At 37.7% G+C, this 21,791-nt stretch overlaps 1 long non-coding RNA gene across 21 annotated transcripts in view; it reads right to left on the bottom strand.

Moving 5' to 3' along the window:
* LOC144292805 (uncharacterized) overlaps nucleotides 1-21,791 on the bottom strand; it is a 230,447-nt gene that overhangs the window by 81,832 nt on the left and 126,824 nt on the right. Inside the window, exon 11 of one of the 21 annotated variants that reach the window (XR_013360192.1) lies at nucleotides 13,861-14,117. The exons of 18 other annotated variants lie outside the window; for them this stretch is intronic. This is a non-coding gene — a long non-coding RNA (uncharacterized LOC144292805). Of the gene's footprint in view, nucleotides 1-13,860; nucleotides 14,118-21,791 lie in introns of those variants that run through there. 2 more of the 21 variants (XR_013360193.1, XR_013360194.1) reach the window with 2 other exon arrangements.

Raw genomic sequence — 21,791 nt, 5'->3', positions numbered from 1 at the left:
CCTGGATCCTACATGGAATTGAATCATCCTCCATCATAATTACCGGAAGCATCAGAAGCAGCTGTTGTCTCCTCCCCAGTGCTCATGCCAGACAGCAGACAGCCTGAGGGTCCCATCATCTGACAATGATACGCTTCATTTCAGCATGCATGCCTGTGCACTCCACTGCCTGGGCCAGGAGCCATTACCTGCCCACTCGCTGCGGAACATGGTGTGGAAAGTTCTCTCCACAGCAAGAGAGCAGAGTGAAGACAGGGATGGTACTCCCACTAAATACAATAGGCTCACAAACACTAACCTTCACTGAGACTATGGAATACTACTGTTAATATCAGTCATTAGTTATTTATCCCCACTCTGTGCTAAGGGCCACACTAAGTGTTCTGTATACATCATTTCACTTCATCCTCCAAAAATGTCTCTGAGATTAAAGGGTTATAAGGTCATTCACCAGAGAAGAAGGGAACGTGAGACAGACTCTCTTCTTTGCACGAAGTTTATGAAAATAAAAAGGAGAGAGAAGACGTGGAGCCACTGATTCAGAAGCTCTATATGGAAGGAATTACAGGCTATCTATAAACATTTATGATCATCTGCTACGTGGTAGGTCCTGCAGTGGATACTGGGGACTCAACAGGAGACAGTGACATGAGCTTTACACTAGTGGAATTTAAAGATGACTTTTAAACAGTGTTTTGAGGATGAGGAGGGACACAGCTTGGGGAGTAAGGAGGATGAAGGGTCTAGCTAGGCCCTGCAACATCCCATGGTGGGGAGGCAGGGATTTCATGTAAAGCTGAGGCGCACAAGAGTATCTACCAGATAGATAGATAGATAGATAGATAGATAGATAGATAGATAGATCTGGAGAAAAGACTAAATTGGAAAGCTATTTTATTATATATTCTGTATATAATGCAGGAAGGAGTCTAGAAAGACCTGAAGGGACTGGAGTCTCAGAGTTTTGGGGGTTAAGTCAGCTCTATGTCCCCTAATGTAACCTCCTCCATGACTCCCACTGGAGGGTGTTGGCCAGAAGTAAACAACAAACCAATTTAGTTCTCAGGACAGACAGAATGAGATTATTACCCCAATTTTAATGATAAGGAACTAACCTGTCCAAGGCTATATCGCTAGAAAATGACAAGCTGAGAAAACCCATGTCTCTATGTCTCCAGAACCTGTCTTCAGAATCACTACACTTCATGGTCTCCCAGGCACTGAGGATTCTAGGCAAGTGAAAGACTACATGGAAAAGGTGGGACAGGAATCTTAACTCAGAAAACATCTGCTTTCCCCAGTCTTTGCCTCTCCGTGGAATAGACATGCTGGGGGCATTTTCCTTGCTCCCATGGTTCCTGTCTACCCTGCCACCAAGTGCCCTCTGGTAATATAAATCATGCTGGAAATGCTACCTTTCCCAGGACTCCTTTGTTTGTCCCTGCTGAATGTTCTTTCTTTTTCTGTACAAGGAATGCTTATCACTAATGCAGAAATTCAATTACCGTTTGGATTTACTTATTCATTAGCTTGATGCATAGCACACACCACTCAGTGCTATACTAGTAATGAAATCACCATATCTGACAGAGAGAGACAGTTTACATGTTCAGAGGAGACATAAACTAGGCTGACTCAAGCCCAACAATCTTGTATTACTGCCGCCAGCGTGCTGTGCTAATCATATGACCTGTTCTTTATGCATATGTGGTGATCAATGATAACACACACTGGGACTGCATAAGCAGAGGCTGGAGCAGAAAATGCACTTCCTGAGGCTGCCTTTCTGATTTGGCAAATGAAACAGAGATGGCCTTGCCCAGCACTCGACTAAGAGAATCCTCAAGAGAATGTGAGCCTCTGCCCAGTGGACTTATGTGATGTAGGTTATTTTACTTCCAGATAACAGGTTGACACAATCATAAATACCACAAGTTGGACCAAAAATAAGGCTAAAATTCTGATTTTTGTCCAAGTTGCCTTTGCATTTACACAGGGCCTTGAATACTTGACTCTCTTTGCAGTTCTTGTCGGCACGTAATGGTCCATTCCTGCCTGAATTCCTGGCACAAACAGACTCTGGGAAATGCCGAGTCATCAGCGAGAGTGTGCAGTTAATCAGGTGTCAGACACAGCAGGCTGGGGCGGGCAGAGGTGGCACCCAGAGTCATTTATGTAGATGCAGAACTGAGAAGAAGGGGGGAAACCCTTGTCGGGTTGACCCTTGACCCCATTGTCGGGTCAGATATACCTGGATTCAAATATCTGCTCTGCCACTAACTTACTGTGAGACTTTGAACAAGTCATTTAATTTTTTTTCTTTTATAACCTGGTGATAAAATCTACCCCAGATGGAGTGTATGTGGATTAGAGATGGACGCGGTAGGCCCTCAATCATTCATTGTGATGATGATGATTCCACAAGGAACAATCAAGAGCCACTACAGAAAGGAGACATAAATCTGAAGTCTAGGAGATGAACCAGAAATGTGAACTGAAGACCATAAATCAATGAGTAAAAAAGTAATAAACCAACAACAATTCACAGAAAGAAAAGGAAGGGCAGCTCGTTTGATTCACCATCCACGCGGAGGCTTAGAGGAGCCTGGTTGCCTCCCGGAGCCACTGGTGTTCCATCTCTCTTCTACAATGGTATCAATGACTTCTGACCACCCTGATTCCTGAAAGTTTCCCCATGGCCCCCAGTGGCAGCAGGATGGTCCTTCTCTTCTTGAAAGCAGAAGCCCTTTCTTATGCTGAAATTAGGAAGAGCAAAGAGGCACAATAAAGATGTCTCTACTCATTTGGAGTTTTCCTGCCAAGTTTGTAAGCAGGAAACTTTAAGCCATAGTTTTAAATGATGCCTGCTCTAATTGGATTTGATATCTTCCCAAATCCTTTCTGGGTCAAAATATATCATTTTATGTTCCTCCAGCAGAACACTCCATTGTCTCTAACTCGAAGGCTCTTTATTTCCTTCTTCCTATTCATATCTACACAAGACCTGACTGTAGTATATCTCATATTACATGGCAATCTTTATTTGTACCTGTAACCTGTTATCTGGAAGTAAAATAACCTCTGTCCATCCACAAGACTATGAATTCCTTGAGGGCAGAGACAGGATTTTATGGGCCTAAGACCTAGGCTGCTTCCTAGGATACAACAGTCATGCAATAATGCAATTATCATTTCCTGAGGAGGTACTATGAGACAGCACACAACAGTGTTATGAATAGAATGATTTGTGTCCTAGTTTCCTTTTCAACCCAAACTCTAATCAAGCCAAAAGGTACTCGCTAGATTATATTAGTGTGAAAATATCACCATTTGGCTATTACATCAAATGAAGCTCCAAGAATTAAAATTGTGCAAGAAGATAAAAGCTGCCATTTTTGGGGGGGAGAAGGGGACAGCCCAGTTGGCTCAGCAGTTTAGTGCCACCTTCAGCCCAGGGTGTGATCCTGGAGACCCGGCATCAAGTCCCACATCGGGCTCCCTGCATGGAATCTGCTTCTCCCTCTGCCTGTGTCTCTGCCTCTCTCTCTCTCTCTCTCTCTCTCTCTCTCATGAATAAATAAATAAAATCTTTAAAAAAAAAAAGCTGCTATTTTTATAAGCAGAGTTGTATAATATGTTTATATTAGAATAACCCATATGAATTACCCAAAAATAACTGCACAATCCAGCATGTCCTTCTAAAATAATTTTATTTCTGGTTGCAGTTTCCCTCATTGATCCCACTGGTAGGTAACAACTCAATCTCCAGTTAAACCATATAATTCCAACCTGCTTTAAGGCTACACATTGCATCTCTAACCAAAGCTGTACTGTGCAATTATATACCAATCAACCACAAAAAGAATTAATAGTAGTAGTAGTAGTAATAGCCATCATTTATTAAGTGAATATTACCTGTATTTCATTACTTGACATGAATTACCTCCTTTCCTCTTCAAAATGACCCTCTGAAAGATCCCTACTGATATCCCCATTTTATTGATAAAGACAATGAAACACAAAGGGGCTTTGTCACTTATCCCATAGGCATGTAGATCTGTTCAACCCAAGTCAACTGCCATCACTGCAGCTGAGGAGAAAGACTTCGAGAACAAGACTAACAATAGGGCTAGTTACTACTTTCATTTATTTTGTAGGTACTCTCTCAGCTATGACATTTGATATCATTTTATTATGATGATCTATCTTGAAATTTGCATATCCTACAAAAAAACAACCCTCGGTTACAAGCAGAGAAATGATGCATTTTAATATAAAGCACTAGTACATCATTAGCTATCATTGCATTGGTCTAGAAGCACCATAAGACACCAAATTTCAACACTTCCAAAATTCCCACAAAATCTGCAAGAGAAACACAGTGTAAGAATGCATAAATCCCCAGACCATGCTGCAGAGACACTACTATTAAACAACCAGGGAAGGAGCACTGTACCTCATGTGGAAAGAAAAGTATACCTCACACTTTGTCCTATTTTTACATGTATGAGCATCATCATTATTCTTAAGTTTATGCATTACAGTTCTAAACTTTAAAGTGATCATCTTTAATAATACTGAGCAAAGTTTGTTGTTCTGAGAATGATGATGTGTGAACCTGGTTGCGGGAATCCCATCATTTCATAGAAAGGTGACACCATTGGCTCACAGTGAATCTCAATGGTACCTTGACTGTGAAAACAACTGTTTCTTATCTATCATTAATTCCACCAGGAGACCTGGCACCTAAAACTAAGAAAGAAAATTGGAGATAATGGGATTGAACCTAAAATAAAATAAAATAAAATAAAATAAAATAAAATAAAATAAAATAAAATAAAATAAAATAAAATAAAATAAAATAAAAATGGCTTTACTCACCCAAACTCTGATAATCCAGTTTCAAAAGAGATAAATATGTCAGAGTACAAGAGGAGGGACAGAAACCAAATTAGTTGTATAGAAAAACAGTATTTATTTGTTTAATCATCCCTGAGAAATCCCTTATCTTAACTTGGCTTTTTTTTTTCTTTCAAATTTCCATAATCAACTCGAAACAAGAGAAAAATGATCTGAGAAATCCCTGAACATGAAGTTATCCTAAATTCTGCCCCTAATTAAAGAGCCCATGTCTGACTTAACCTAGTTCACAGTATAAAACACTTGGAGAAAGTGTTTCTTACTCCTTTTAGGTAAGTGCTCATCTCCTAGCACCAATTAGTACCTCATTTTTTGCCTCCTGACTTGGTAGATGCTGCTCCTTGCCTTCCTGACAGTGTCTCCCAAACTTAGATAATTCCTTAGGGCTCATCTGATTTCTCTAATCTCTTGTTCACTCACAGGGATAGGACATAAGGAATTAAAATCCTGGAAAAGCACGTAAAAATGAGGCAGATGCCCAATGTCAAAGCCAGCCCAGAAGATAATCAATGGGTTGTGTCAAATCAAAGTCATTAGTTGGACATGAGAAGGACGGACATCAAAAGATCAGTATGCTGTGCAGAAGAATTGAAAGGATAAGCCGGGGCATATGAGAAAACTAAAAATGGAAATACAGGGGAGATTTTGACAACACAAAAAATTTGGCAAATGATGTTTATTTAATAACAATAATAATGGTAACACATACTATTTATTAAGTGACTATTAGGTGCCAGATATTGTTAAACTTTTTATATAGCTATGTGATTTAATCCCATCATTAATTCTATGAAAGAGGGATTATTATCTAATTTTGCAAATGAAGGAACTGAAACTCAGAGAGATGAAGAAACTGGTCCAAAGTGAGATAGCCATTAAATGAGAAAGAAATCAAACCCAGTTCTGTTCAATTCAAAAGCCCATTATTCTTAACACCATATAAAAGCTCTTTTGCATTTTTTTTATCAGTAAGTATAAAGTGTCTCCTTTAAAAGATATATTAGTGGATTTTTCAGACAATGTTACTGTTCACCTTAAAGGTTCAAACCTGCTGTCTCAGCTGGACTCTTGGTCCACTCCTTCTGAAGGAGCCTAGTCCCATAGCAACTGTATTTTTCTGGCTTTCAGTTCTTTATTCGGAGGCTAACCCCAAATCCATATCCCCGTTAGCCAGTGCCATTTGCTCGGTGCAATGGGTCATTCCCTTTTCCCATTTCCTGGCTCCCTTCAGAATCTTTATAGTATGTTATTTCTGGACCAGTTGTTCAGTGTGACTGTGTGTAAAGATTCAGAGCATCTGCCAGCTCCCTAGCAGATGGCTGAACTCTAGTGAATGGCTACTGACCTGTGGACCACAGACAGAGCAGTAGCTGAATACATCTCTGCTTAAGCAGAAGCTCTTCCAGAATTTCACATGGGGCAAACCTGGATTTTGACTGATCTCTAGAAGATGCTAAATCTCAATGATGATGATGATGATGACAATAATACAACATTTACCAAGTATTTCTGAGTGTTTACTGCGTGCCAGGTGCTGCTCCAAGTCTTTAGATGTGTATCAGTTAATCTTCCTAACAACTGAAGAAGGCAGGTATTATCATTAGTCCCATTTTACAAGTGAAAAACCAAGGCCCAGGGGAATTAAATTACCCAAGTCCACGAAGCCAGAAAATAGCAGAGCAAGGATTTGAACCCTGGTTATCTGATTTCAGAATCCGTGACTGCACCATGTCCTGGTTAGGCAAAAGTCTGGGTTTAATTTGCTGCCTCCTATTTGTTGCACCGAAGGGATCTAGAACCCAAAGCATTAATCTGGGGAAGCAAGAGGCCTCTCATAGAAGCCAGCAAGATAATAGTCGATTCATAGTAGAAAAGAAAACAGTAGTAACAATGAGCTTATACTGAGATCCTCCTGTGTGCCAGGTACATGCATCCTGTCACACAGTCCCACACTAATCCTATTAGAGAGGCCTTAAAAGTAACATTCGCTCCAAAAGAGGAAGAAGTTTGTTATGCAAGGACACACTTGGTAAAAGACAAAGACTGTCAGATATCTACTATCATAGTAATGCTGCCTGACACACCAAAATTGGCTAGCTCAAAAAAGTCACACTTATTTCACCCCCATTTTCATATTAATACTTGGCATGGTTAGGCTGCAATTTCTCTGTTCTTCCTGGGATTGATTCCTCTTGCATCTGAGGTCAGCTGTGGGTCAGGTAGGCAGCTTTGCTGATCTGGATTGGGCTCTCTAATCTCTGTGACTCAGCTGGAACGAGTGAGCTGACTCAGCTCTGTTTACACGAGAGAGGCAGAGGCCCCAGAGAACCAGAGAACTCTGATATGCGCAAGACCTATTGAAGGCTATACTTGGAACTAGGATATCATGTTTTCTATCACCTTCTGTTAGTCAAAGCAAGTCACAATGCCAGCTCCAATTCAAGGGCTGGAAAATAGATGGGAAGGGACACAAAATCATACTGTGAAGAGCACAAATCTAGGAAGGCAAGAACTCTTGTGGTCATTTTGTAATCATCTACCACAAAGGCACAATATGAACCCAGTTCTGACCAACCCCAGAGTCCTTATACGTGTGCAAAACTGCCTCCAATACAAAATTCAAGTGCATACCTTTAAATAAAACATTCAGAAAGTACATCTAGATAAAAAGATGTCATGGTATATATGTACAATGAAACACTATTCAGCCACGAGAAGGAAGGAAATCCTGCCATTTGCAACAAATGGATGGATTTTGAGGGAATTGCACTAAGTGAGATAAGCCAGATAGAGAAAGACAATATTGTATATCACTCATATGTGGAATCTAAAAAAGCTGAACTCGTAGAAACAGAGAGTAGAACGGTGGTCACCAGGGACTAGGGCATGGGGGGGATGTTGGTCAAAGGGTACAAACTTGCAATTAGAAGATAAGTTCTGTAGATCTAATGTATAGTATAGTGATTACAGCCAACAATACTGTATTACATACTTCAAGCTTGCTAAAAGATTAGATCTTAAATGTCTCATCACCCAAAAAATGATAATCATGTGATGTGATAGAGGTGTTAACTAAAGCTATCGTGGTAATTATATTACAATGTATAAAATGTATCAGATCAATATGCTATACACTTCAAACTTCCACAGTATTATATGTCAATTATACCACAATTAAAATTAATTAATTTTTAAAACAACATTTTATATATTTCACTCCAATCTTCATGCAAACAAGAGGTAAAGTTTCCTCCCTTTCAACTTCTTGCAAGATGTTTTCTTTACCTTTGATTTTCTGCAGTTTGAATATGATACACCTATGTGTAGTTTGTTTTTGTCTTTGTTTGTTTGTTTTGCATTTATCCTGCTTCACGTTCTCTGCGCTTTCTAGATCTGTGGATTCATGACTGACATTAACTTGGGGAGATACTAAGTCATTATTGTTTCAAATATTTCTTCTCTTTTTCTTTTTTTTTTTTTCTCCTTCTGACAATTTTGAGTCACATATCTTATATCTTTTGTCACTGTCCAATAGTTCTTGGATATTCTGTTCCATTTTTTTTAAGTCATCTTTCTCCTCTTTTCAGTTTTGAAAGTCTCTGTTGACATATCTTCAAGCTCAGAGATTCTTTCTTCAGCCATGTCCAGTCTATTAATGAGCTCACCAAAGGCATTTTCATTTCTGTTACAATGTTTTTTACCTCTAACATTTCCTTTTGGTTAATTCTTAGAACTTCATTCTCTGCTTATGTCATCCATCTCTTTTTGCACATTGTCTATTGTCTACTTTTTCTGTTAGAGAGCCCTTAGCCTATTAATCACAGCTATTTTAAATTTTCTGTCTGATAATCTCAATCTCTACCATATCTGAGTCTGTTCTTATGCTTGCTCTGTCTCTTCAAACTGTGTTTTGACTTTTAATATGCCTCATAATTTTTTTGTTGAAAGCAGGATATGAGAATGGGGAAAAGAATTCCAGTAAATGGGGCTTTAGTGATATGGTGACAAGCTGTAGGGGACAGGGAAAGCATGCTGTAGTCCTTTAATTAGGTCTCAGTCTTTTAGTGAGCATGTGCCCTTGGGCTGTGAAGTTCATAAGTGCTTCTCCACTCCACTACTTCTTAGATGGGACAAGATGGCCAAAGGAGACTAGGAAATCCCTTCTCTCAGGTCAGTTAGGCTCTCATAAAACTTCAGTAGATTAGGTTTCTGGTAAAAGTTTCCCTTAAGGGTAGACCTTGTTAAGAAGAACAGAGTGCTCTAGTATATTTCCAAAATAGTTCCTTTTCCTTTCCTCCTTCTAGATGCATGAGAAAATTTTCCTCCAATATTTACTGTAAAATCCTGGTAGAGATTTGAGAGGTAAAATTCACAAAAGTGTGGGACTCTCCTTTGTCTTGACCTCCAAGGAGTTCTTAATTCTCAGACTTGTCCACATTGTCACTCCAGCAATTTGCTAGTTACAGCTTAGGTTCTCCTGGCCTGTACTGGTTCCTAAGGAGGTTTCTGCCCATGAATTTCTTCTCTGGTAACTTAAAATTCTCTGTATCACCTATCTCTCTAATTTTAGGGGGCAATAACTTGTCCTGTGACTTTACTTCTCATGAGGAGCCAAGAAGAGTTGTTAATGTATTAATTTTCTTTCAGTTTTTTCAGTTTTCTACTTGTTGTTAGGACAGACTAACAACTTCTAAGCTTTTTATATGCTTGACCAGAAACCAGAAATTATCTTTTCATTGAGGTATTACTATTGAGGTTCTTTTCATTGAGGTATTAGGTCCTACTATCTACAAGTATCTAGTGAATTGGATTTATCTTTCAGTTGACTTGTTAGAGGATTCAAAGGAAAAAGGGACATGATAGATATAAGACAATGGTAGCTTCAAGGAAGAAAGATTTCAATTGTGCTGGAATGAATCTCAAAGTGTTTTCCTATGGATTTTGCATGTTTTTTTGGAGAAATCATTTGGCTCTAGAGACACAGTGAGTAATAAGACTAAAACCAACTTTTACTTATGGGGATTTATTTCAGGTCGTAGTGGGTCTAAAATAGCACATTTGGTAGGACCCAAGAAAGTGGAAATTCCTTGAGGAAAACAAAGAAGCAACAAAAGTCTCATGGGGTTTCCAGTTTCCTGCCCCTCTCTTAGTCTCCATGTATGCCAAGCATTGAACTAGGCATTTCACATATACACTCATCATTTTAACTTATATTTCATATTCATAAAGAGCACAGTTAGATAAGAGACAGCCCAAGAACCCAACTGCCTGAGTTATATTTTAAGTTTCAATATGGTTAAATCCTCCAATCTCCCTCTGGCTTCGAATGCCTCAACTTGCACCATCCGTTGCTTGAGTATCACCCAAAACTATTTTCTCATCTTTCTCATAAAAATAAGAATTAAAGCAGCAAGCTAGTTTTGTTTGGTTCATTTCCATTTTACATTATTATTATTAATTATTATTATTATTATTATCATTAAATTAATTATGGCTTCAGTGCAGAATTCTTCAAAAGAGAAGTCAGGATATGAGAAAAAAAAACAATTTCTTAAAATTCAAATAACAAAAAAGTAACCATGAACTAAATGCAAAAATCAGCTAGCCAAGAAAATAACTTATTTTACATCTAAGTTTGCTTTTCTCTCAAGTTTGTGAAAAGTCTTCTTTAGCTGACAAATATCCTCATTCAAGGAAAGGAACATTTGTTTCAGGTAATGTTCTTATTCCTGAAGGAAAAGGAAAGGTAAATTCTAAAGTGAAGGATGTCCTGGGGAAATGATTTGGCAAATGATATGACATTTTCCTGTTCTCATTTAATATCATCCAGGAATAAATACAGATGACATGGAACCAAGTAGAAGAAAAGATTCTTAGAATAGTAGAATGTGAAATCAGAATAGTTCCTCAGAGATCAGCTAGACCAATTTCTTTATTTTCCCGATGAGATCTGAGACCAAAGAAGCAAATTTTATTGTCCAAGTCACCTAGATGGTTAGTGGCAGAACTGAAGGGAGAACCAAAACTTAGAACTCCCTGTTCACCAACTTTCCTAATCAATTTTGCAGGACTCAAAGAATCTTCTTCCAAGGAGTGGCATCTATCTGTCCACAAACTTATATTCTCTTCTGTCAAGCTACCAGGTAAGGGCCACGTTCCACTCTCTAGCAAAAAGATGATATGTGAAGTTTTGCCACGTGGGTGTATCACCTGAGGAGGTCCAGGATATAATTTAGGCTATGTTGAACTTCAATGGAAAAGTATTTTCTTCAGTAACCTGTAAATGAGACTGAGCATTTTCTTCAATTACATACAGGTACAGACAACAAACCACAGTAGCATTAGTAGTTCCTGTGACTCTTACCATAGAAATCAGATGCCTTATATCCTTCCACAGTTTTTGTACACTTTGAAACATCATTTATGTTTATAATGATTCTGAGATTATGATACTTATCAGACTTGTTCCTAGATATTAATATTTAACGCCTCTGTAAAAAGGCACATACATTGCCATTTCATAAATGTGGTTTTTAACAGTTGGCCATTGGTTTCCTTAGTAACCATATATAATTTATTTTACAGCAGGCCTTGAACAGGCAGTCATATGAAGTTATACAATCCTCCCCCTTGAGTCTTCCATATCACAAGATACTTAAGATCACTTCTGGGTCTGGCTACGTTCCTGATTACAATGTGGTCCCATGGCCCATGGCAGGGGAGAAGATCTCTAAAAATGTATCTACAATGAGGGAATGGACCAATGTGTGACCTCCTGGGATGACTAAGCCTAAGTAATTAAGAAGTCCGCTTGAATATAACCCACTTCAACAAGGGCTGAATTTCAGGGTGGAAGGCTGGGCTTCCAAGCTCAAATTAGGACTAGGTTTACAATTCTTCCTATGCAGTCCTTCCTGCTACCTCTCTCCTCCCTTTACCTACCCTAGGATGTAGCAAATCAGTGAAATTACTGAATCTCTGGGGACCAAGTAACTCCACTGTGGGACCTCAGTGTAAAGGAAGATGCAAAAGGATCTTTCCCTATGGCAAAGAGGATGTCAGTGGCAGTGTGAGCTAAAGCCCTGAGCAACTCAGATGGGCAAGTCAGATAAAAAAAGGGAACAGCGTGGACTGTGAACCATAATTAGCAGAACATCAATTAACAACTGAGCAGAAAGAAAGCAGCAGTATCACATATCACAGCAGGGACCATGTCACGTATTATTGCAGAGTGTGCTGGTTAAGAACTCGAATGCAGGTCCCAGGCTGTCCAGGGTTGAACCAATTCAGCCTCTTCCATGATATGTGATCCAGGCAAGCTACTTCACCTTCCCATGCCTCTTTTCCCCTGTCACTAAAATATGAATAATAGCTATACCTTCATAGCATTTTGTGAGAACAAGATGAATAAATGTGAGAAGAGTGTATACAACAGAGCGAGGCACACTGAAAGCACTCAACGGTAAATGTTATATATTAATGATAGTAGTGATTGAATAGAAACAAAGAACAACTGTGTCCTTCAGCCCATTGTACAACTAGCCTTTTTTGAATGTATAAACTGGTGTTAGCATTAGCATACTATGTAAGACCTCTTGGAATCCTGGGGGATTTTTGAGGGATGTATTTCCTAGAAATAACTTGACTCTTTATTAGTCAACTTGATGAGGCCTCAAAATATCAAATTCAAGGGTACTATTAGAAAAGTGAAGTATGAGACAGCCAATCCTTCAGAATGATTGTTATTCTATAACCCTTTAAGATCAAGAATAATGGCAATCATATGTACAATAAAAATATTTAGCAGATTCCTAAATTACTGTGATTTTAAAGACCAAATTTTAGTATTCTAAGTCTTATATTTTGGGCACTCATGCATACCAGAAGTCACCTACTACCATGTCTGATCCATTGCAAGAATGCAATAAATACCATCGAATAAATGAAGAATGAGTTTATGAGACAACTCTATGCTGTGAAAGGTAAGGCTTGGAGAATTCACAAAACCTGGGCAATCTATATTACATTTCATTTTGAATGCTATTGATGACTTGGTATAATATACATTCTAACAATATGTTGAAAATATACATGTCTATCTGAGGTGTAAATAAGAGTGTCATTCATTTATTTGCTAATTCTTCACTCCTACAGATGTTACTTATGGCACAGTGGTCTGGGCCATGTTATTATATTTCTGGATTTTTATTCCAACCTGGCACTGTCAGATAACTTTAGTCACAAAATTTTATGGGTCAGTTTCTGGAAATAATAGCATACTTACTGTATGCAACAGGGACATGCATTCACACTCCTTTTCCCCCCAATTCCCATGGTAACTTCCATTCTTTATCCAGGCAAGAGTGACAATAGCAAGTCTAAAATAACTGTTATTCACTTCTTGGTTAGATATCCTGGGAGGCCCAAGTGTTTACAAATGCCCAGGATTGTAAATAGGATGCAGAATCTCTTCTGCTACTAGAATGTCTAAAACATTTGTAGAGTTCAGGCAAAGTTGTGGCATCCCTGAGAAAGTTATCACCTGTAATGTGCAATCTGGGATGATCCTCTAGTCTTCTCTGTTGCTCTATGTTTCCCCAAGTCATCCTATCTCTTGCTTATTGGCTCTAGCAACCCATAGCCTAAGGATCCCCATACATAGAGTCTAACCAACCCAGGCATCCAATCAATCACAAACTCTGACTCAGAACAACTTCCTTTCTCATTTTCTCTTAGGGTTCTGCTATACCTTCTTTTAAGCTTTGAAACACAAAATTTAATCCCTAATAAATAACGGAATTTAGGAAATTATGCTTGATGTCCTCAATGCCAGTATGGAATCACCATTTTTTTAGCTAACACAGCCAGAAAAAAATATGTCTGAATTTTGGTAACATATATGGCAACAAGTGGAATATTATGAAATATCCTAATTAATTCAAGAAAGCATTTATTGAGAACCAGTCTTGTAGTGGATAAGATAGAGGTTATAATGGAAGTAACTGATAACTTTGAGGGTCTCACTGTGAGTGATAAAACTAACACAAATGAAACACTCAGATGATCTTAATTAAGGGTAAGTTTGTTGGCACCGGCACAAAGCAGAGAAAGATGCATCAGTTGCTCTTGATGTAGATTAACGAACATCACAGAAATGAACTTGGATTGGACCATTAACTGAATCATCAAACTTGAATCTGCATAAAATATGGAGAAATCAAGAATTTGAAATCCTCAGTCACAACACACACACACACATAGAGCAGTATCTTAATAAACCTTACACAACTACTTTTCTTATTTGCATTCCTGATCTTCGCTAATCCGTTAAGCTGTCTTAAGGTTTCTGATAGATCTGTTGGTCTAGAAGTAATAAAGTGAGCATATATCAATTCAGTCATTTTTCTGTATGGAAATGTACAGTTATACAAATCTCCCATTGTCCCATCACACTCACCGTTCCTGGAATACAGCCTTGACTACATTGTGGTCACATTCTTTCACACTGAAAAGTACACTGTCAGGAATGCAAATAAGTAATAGGCCCTTAACCAAGACTATGGTATTTTTCTTCTGATTTTCCTTTTAGAAATCCACAGGCCTAAAATCATAAGCACAAATATCCTTACCAGCCTCTTATAAATTGCAAGAGCAGAAACATTCTTCTAAGTCCTTACTATGTATTAGACTCAGTAAGTTAGGTGCTATAAATTATCCCCATTTCACAGATGAGGAACCGAGATTCAGAAACGTTAAGTCACTTGTCCGAGGACATACTCCTATTAAGTTGTCAAGTCCGGACTTTGAACAAATTCTGTCTGAATAGCTGCTCTTAATTTTTACATAGTGGGACAGGAGAATGCCTTTAACAAAGTTCTCCAGTTTTCACGAGGAGGGATTATCTCAAATACTACTAATTATCTAGAAGACTCATATATCTCTGTACAAATGTGGAATAAATTGCCTGATTGGTGGTGACAGTCATTGATCTGTGTTTCTCTACTGAGTAAATCTGACATATTAAATGGCTTGAGCATGAAGGAATTAATCTCTTTCTCCCTCCTTCTTCATCTGGACCAGAAGGAGGCAGTGACCTGCATCCTGAATCCAGTAGGAGGCAGTGACCTGAATCCACAGAATTCAACTTTGCTTCAGGTGGGCAAATTAAAAAGTGCAGGGTAGGTCTCAGCAAATTAACTTTAGTACTCAAACTAAGACAAATTCTCTAACCTGACCAATACTGAAAATCAAAAAAATATTTTGATTTTCCATTCTCCTGACTCTTTAGTCTTATTTTTCTATTGATTCAGAAATCTGTCCAGGAGATGCCTGCTGTTTAGTAATCTACTGCAGTATAACAAATCACTCCAAAATTTGGTGGCTTAAAATAAAAACAATCATGTTTCTGGCTCACAAATTTACAATTTGGGCAGAGTTTGGCAGGTTGGCTTATTGTGATCCCATAAAGCATCAACAGCCCAACTGGCCTGGAAGACACATTTCCAAGATGGCTCACTTACATGGCTGGCTAGTGGGTGGGGGGTTGTCAGCTGGGAGTTCATCTGGGGCTGCTGGCCAGAGGCAACTCCCTGGGGCTGGTTGGACTTCCTCACAGCATGATGGCTGAGTTTCAAGAGCAAGTGTTCCAAGAAACCCAGATGGAAGCTGCAAGAGTTCTTATGAACCAGCCTTAGAAGTCCCAGAATATTCCTCTGTAGCATTCTATGATCAGGCATACCGTTCTGGCAAACTAAGATGCAAGAGAACTGCCATGTTTCTATAGAATGAGAAGCAAAATAAAGCTGTGCCTATTGTTAGTCTATCATAGATGTTATAGATTGAGCTTCCTCTAAAAGTCCAACTTCTTAAAAGGTAAAACCATTTGAAGAGTAAAATAAGAAACATATAAGAAAACATAAATCATAATTCAACTTGCTAGTTTTTCAGGAAATTTTAAGAACAGTACCAAAAACATAAAAATTCTGTTCCCAAATCCCAGTAATTTTCAGCTTTATGGAAATGGCTAATTCATGGAAGAATCGGCAACTAAGAATTAAATGTTCCAGGGTCTAATCAGACCTCAATATAAAGCTGATTTTCTATCATTAAACTGAAGTATTTTTGCCTGATTTCTAATTTCTAAATTGTTCCTGAGAACCATAACCAGAATGGTTTTTTAAAAGGGGCTTCTCATCTACTTAGTATTTTTCCATTCATTTACTGTTCTTTTCAAAATCCATTAGGGAAAAGAAAAATGGCACTCTAAACTTGAAGATGCCATTTCAATGCCTAAATTAAAAAGGCTGAACCAGGTAATCAAAAGATTCTCTGAACTCCTGTATTCTTAAATTAACTCCAGCACAGTTTAAAAAATTTTCACCAGACATAATGGAATTAGAAAGACTATGTCATGCCCTACCAATGTAGGACAGGTGAATGCTCTAGGTTACTACTGCCATCTGTCTGTTTTGTTATTGAAAACATTTTCTACCACTGGTCATAAAAGTTAGAAGTGCACATGTGTAGATATTAGGGTAATAAGTGGATCTTTTAAAAATAGATTTGTGAGAGAGTCAAAGTGAGACCATCATCTCAAAGGTATCTTCTGATACAGGAAAGAAAAAATATGGGTGCTTATTCTTTAACTTTATAAAGTCCAGGAACACAAAACTGCCACGTGAAGTTTATGTAGATGCTAGAGAAAGATTCTGTTCAATGACAGCTTTTTAACAGCAGAAGGGAAGTATTTTTCCAAGGGGAAATCACAAGATCTGTCTGGGAGAACTACAGCCATCCGGGAGATATCTCACATGCTCTTTACTCCCTAAAAATGTTACAACTCAAAGGCTGCAACTCTTTTACTACATTTATTATGGATGCATATTTTTTTAAAGATTTTATTTATATATTCATGAGAGATACAGAGAGACAGAGAGACACAGGCAGAGAGAGAAGCAGGCTCCACACAGGGGAGCCTGACATGGGACTCGATCCTTGGTCTCCAGGATGACGCCCTGGGCTGAAGGCAGCACTAAACCACTGAGCCACCTGTGCTGCCATGATGCATATTTTTTATATTTTTGCCTAATTTTTTTTATTATATACTTTTATATTTTTATATATTTTTATAAAGAACTTTTTAAAGTTCATCAACTGACAATTATACCAACAATCAAAAGGAAAAAATAACACTGTAACATTTTACTGTTTATTTCATTTAAAAAGCAGATTAGCAATACATAGAATAATGAGATCTAATAAATAGCTAATCCTGTATTCCTCATTTCAAGAAATATGACACAATGGAACTTAGCTATAAATACAGAAAATGATATTAACTTGGATGCAGCTCATATCCAACTGCTTATTTGCAGGAAAAATAGAAAACAGACAAATGCAATGCTCAATTAGCATACTATACCAGGAGTATGTATTAGTAAAATCTTGATTTTCATAAATAAGTCATTTTCTGAAATTGATAAAATATGAAAAAAGGAAGAAGAAACCATAGATGAGGAGACTTAAAAGACATATCAAATAAAAATAATGAAATAGGGGGATCCCTGGGTGGCGCAGCGGTTTGGCGCCTGCCTTTGGCCCAGGGCGCGATCCCGGAGACCCCAGATCGAGTCCCACGTCGGGCTCCCGGTGCATGGAGCCTGCTTCTCCCTCTGCCTGTGTCTCTGCCTCTCTCTCTCTCTCTCTGTGACTATCATAAATAAATAAAAATTAAAAAAAAATAATGAAATAGGTAAGATTATGGTCTAGAAATGCAAATTGGATTGGTTAAACTATAAAGAAATTCAAGAAAGTAACAATTTTAAAATTTATGATAATGATTATTTTGGAAGGAGAGAGGGGTTTAAGGAAGAACTTCTGAGATGACTGACAAAGTGTCCTTAATGGATGCTGATTTCAGATGTGTTTGCCTTATAATATTTCATTAAGCTACATATTTGCGTGGCTTTGAATCCTTATATCATTTTCAAAAGAAAAGGCTGAAAAACAATAATTGAAGAATAATGCATTTACATTTTTTAAAAATACACTTTCTTATACTCATAGATTTAGCAAAATCAGTAAGGAAAACAACATATAGAACTGAATGACAACAAAAACACTTTGTATCATAAATTCTAATAAGAAAATAATGTGGCAAACAAAGGGAACTGTAGAGCTGTAAATAATTACTATAGAAAAGAAGGAAAGTTTACTTAATTTGTGAGTTAAATCTCCATATCAAAAGTTAGAAAAAAGAAAAACCTAAGGAATGGAGAAAATGAGTAATAAAATGTGAAATCTAAATAGAAAAATACCATATAGTATAGAAGAAAAAGCTGGCAAGACTAACCCAGAATAAAAGAGAAAAGAAAACTAAGCAATAGTGACAATTAACCGGAAGCCTAACTACACATCCAGAAGATATTAAGAGAAAATATTATAACTTGATGCAAAGACTTTGAAAGTGTATACAAATGGAAAATTCCTGGAAAAATACAATGTACTAAAATTGAGCCAAGAAGAAATAAAATATTTGAATAGCCCTATATCTATGAAAGAAATGCAGTTAGTTATTTAAAAAAAAAAAATCTTTCTACCAAGCAAACACCAGGGCCATAGATTTTTATAAGGCAGTTCTACAAAACCTTGAGAGATAATTCTAATTTTACACAAATGCTTAAGAAGAGAAGAGGTATATATAATCTTAGCACTAAAACTAATAATACATTCAGAGAAATGAAAATTTAAGTCAATCTCACACAAAAAATGTGAATGCAAAGTCGTAAAATTAGCAAGTAAAACAGAGTGATGCAAATAAGATAAAACATTATGACCAACTTCATTTTATCCTAGAAGTGAAAGGCTGATGTAACACTGGAAATATTTTCATATGCTTTAGAAAAATAAAGAACTGAGGGAGAAAACTCATGTGATCATCTAAATATATGTATTGAAAAAATCACTAGATAAAAACTGAAAACCATCCACTCATGAAAAAGAAAGAATTCCTAAGGGGCTAGGAATGAATTCTACAAAAAAGCAACATACTTAATGGTAAAGTATAATAAAGCATTCTCCATTATTGTGAAAAGACAGGAATGTCCACTATCACATCCTCTAGGTACCTTGTAAAGGTGAACTAGCCAGTGCAACTAAGAAAAATGGAGAAATAAAAAAATGTAAATCTAGAAGTTAGAAGCAAATCTGTATTGTTTCCAGACAAAACACACATACGTGAACAAATTTCATCATCAGAAAACACAAGAAGAGAGTCGAAAGACAAGCCACACTCTGAAGGAAAATATTTGCAGCATATATAACCATATTTTTAAAAAGATCAGTATTGAAAATACATATAGGACTCCAATAAATCAAGAGGAGAAAGAATTTAATGGAAAAACAGGCAAAACTCATAAAAGCCATTTTCTTGATGAGAAAACAAGCATAGCCAATACATTTTATGAAAATATGTGTCAGTTCATTAACAATTGGGAAAATACAAAATAAAATCACAATAAAATGCAATTTCATGCTCTAAATTGGCAAAAACAATAGTCTAACAACAGCAATGCTGTGAAGAATAAGAGGCAATGAGACCTTTCTCACATACAAACTGGTACAAGCACCATGAAAATTATTTTTCATTATTTAATACGCTTACAGATGCTAACTCTTGACTTCTCCATGCTCATTTTTCTAATCTGTAAAATGGAGATAATAAAATACACCTCACAAGGCGATTTTAAAGATTTAAATGAGATAGTACATGTAAATTGCTACCATTCTAGCACGTATGAGCACTTAATAAGTTAGTTGGTGATACGGTTATTAATATTACTGATTAGACATGGGTCTCTTTCATTGGTGTGCATAATACAGATACCACGGATGCTAATGACATGCTATTTTTAAACATACCACAATTTCCAGAAGGAGAAAAGTCATTGTATTGGCGTTGGAAGTAGACCATAGGGAAAGAGGGAGGCAGGAAAATGAGGTAGAAGCCTATAGAAGGGAGAAGAGCATGATTAATGAGAAGTGGGTACTGTCAGAGAAGATATATGGGTAATTAGACAGGAGGGATTCGATCCAGAGTCCTCTGAGTCAGGATTACATGAAGTGGTAAGCAGCAAAGTAAGCCAATTCAATGAGTTTATCCTCCAGCAAAGAAGAGAGAAAAATAAGCAAAGGAAAGGAGGAAAGAAAGGAAGGAAGGAAAGGAAAAAGGAGGAGAGGAAGGAAGGAAGCACATTTTGTCAGAGATCAAACAACTCCGTGAAAAGAATGTCGAACTGATGATGCCTCAAAATCTTTGCTTTCCTCCTCCATAAAGAGACGGGGTCCATGTCCCTTCCCTTGAAGCTGAATCAGCCTGCAAGTACTTTGCACAGACGAAGTGCTGCCCTGGCAGTTGTGGGCTTATACTCTTTGAAACAACTGACAGCTTCCCCCTTCTTCCTCTTGGAGCCCTCAGGTGCCATGAAAGGAGTCCAACCTGCTCTGCGGGAGACGGTGGGGACAGAGGAGCCCTGAGCTCCTGACACGGGTGTGAAGAAGCCATCTGGGAATATCCAGCCCTGTGGGGCCTGCACATTCCAAATCCAGCTTCTCTGAGTGTAATCCCATGAGAGCTGATAAGGAGGATTGTTCAGCTCGGTCTAATCAACCCACAGAACTGAAGGAGACAGAGACAAATGGTTGGCGAAGCCACTAAACTTCAGGGTGGTTTGTCACACAACCACAGATAAGCACGACAAGGCATATGGTGGGGAGAAAAATGGTATTGTGTTGAAAGGAAACAAGAAGTGAAGACACAGGTGAGCCCTTGTCATATGCTAAACCATAGCATCAAGGTCATAGGGCGCCCTTAACCCTTGAAGCTTCCTTAACTGCAGGATTTTAGTCCTTAGGTAGTTGAAGTAAATTTTCTTTTTTTGCACAAAGCAAAGACAGGACTCAACCAACCAACTGTCCACCAGAAACTGTGACCACCGGCTGTGAATTACTTTTCCCCGGTCTCGTGTGATGTGGTGAAAATGCTTTGGAGATTTTTCCCCCCCCTTGATGTTTCCCTATAAAAGTCTAGTGTGCTCCTACAAATGCACTCATTAAAGTCTCAGGATTCAATTTACATAATTGAGGCAGTCCAGCTAATTTTAGGAAAATTACAACTTTGTGAAAAATAACTGTTATACAATAATTATGGCAAAGATGTTCTGCTTTGTGTCAGGCACAATGAAATCAGTAGGTTTAAAAATTAAGAACAAGCGCCTCTAAGCTCTCAATGTCATTTTAAAAGTGAGAGAGTGCTGTTAAGAAACAGCTTTGCATGTTAATCACAGAGCTCGGGAACATTCTCTGTTAAGATATATGATTTTCAACCTTGTTAAAAGAAATATTGAAAGAGGGAAATTGATTTTTTTTCCCAGAAAATTTGCCTGTCACACTCCAAGATAAGTTACTGTTATGTGTGTCCATTAAATAAGTTTATTATATGAAAAGTCACACTCTAGGAAAAAAAAAAAGTTCAGTCAGCATTGACTTCAGTGAGGATTTATACAATCTCTTAATTCAAGGAATCAGGGTTAACTGACTTGATTCTCATTAATGTGCGACTGAACTAGTTAGGGAATGGACAGTGTATGGAATAGGAACGAGTTTTAACTGCATTTGGAAAACTGTGTTGGTTGCCTCAGAGGGGGATTCTTAAAAAATATAACTTCAGGGAAAGAGTAAATAGATGTACTGCTATTGTATGCGCTAAATATCTGGAAAATTAGCACGTAATGTTTGGTAGAGGAAATCAGTCAGAGCATGAGATAATTTTTTTAAGTGAAAGAAAACATTTATTCTTAAGGTTTTGAAACTTT

Source organism: Canis aureus, chromosome 21 (genome assembly GCF_053574225.1).
Source record: "Canis aureus isolate CA01 chromosome 21, VMU_Caureus_v.1.0, whole genome shotgun sequence".
Taxonomy (NCBI): Eukaryota; Metazoa; Chordata; class Mammalia; order Carnivora; family Canidae; genus Canis; species Canis aureus.
Note: the sequence above shows the minus strand (reverse complement) of the source record. Positions and strands in the feature narration are given on the sequence as shown.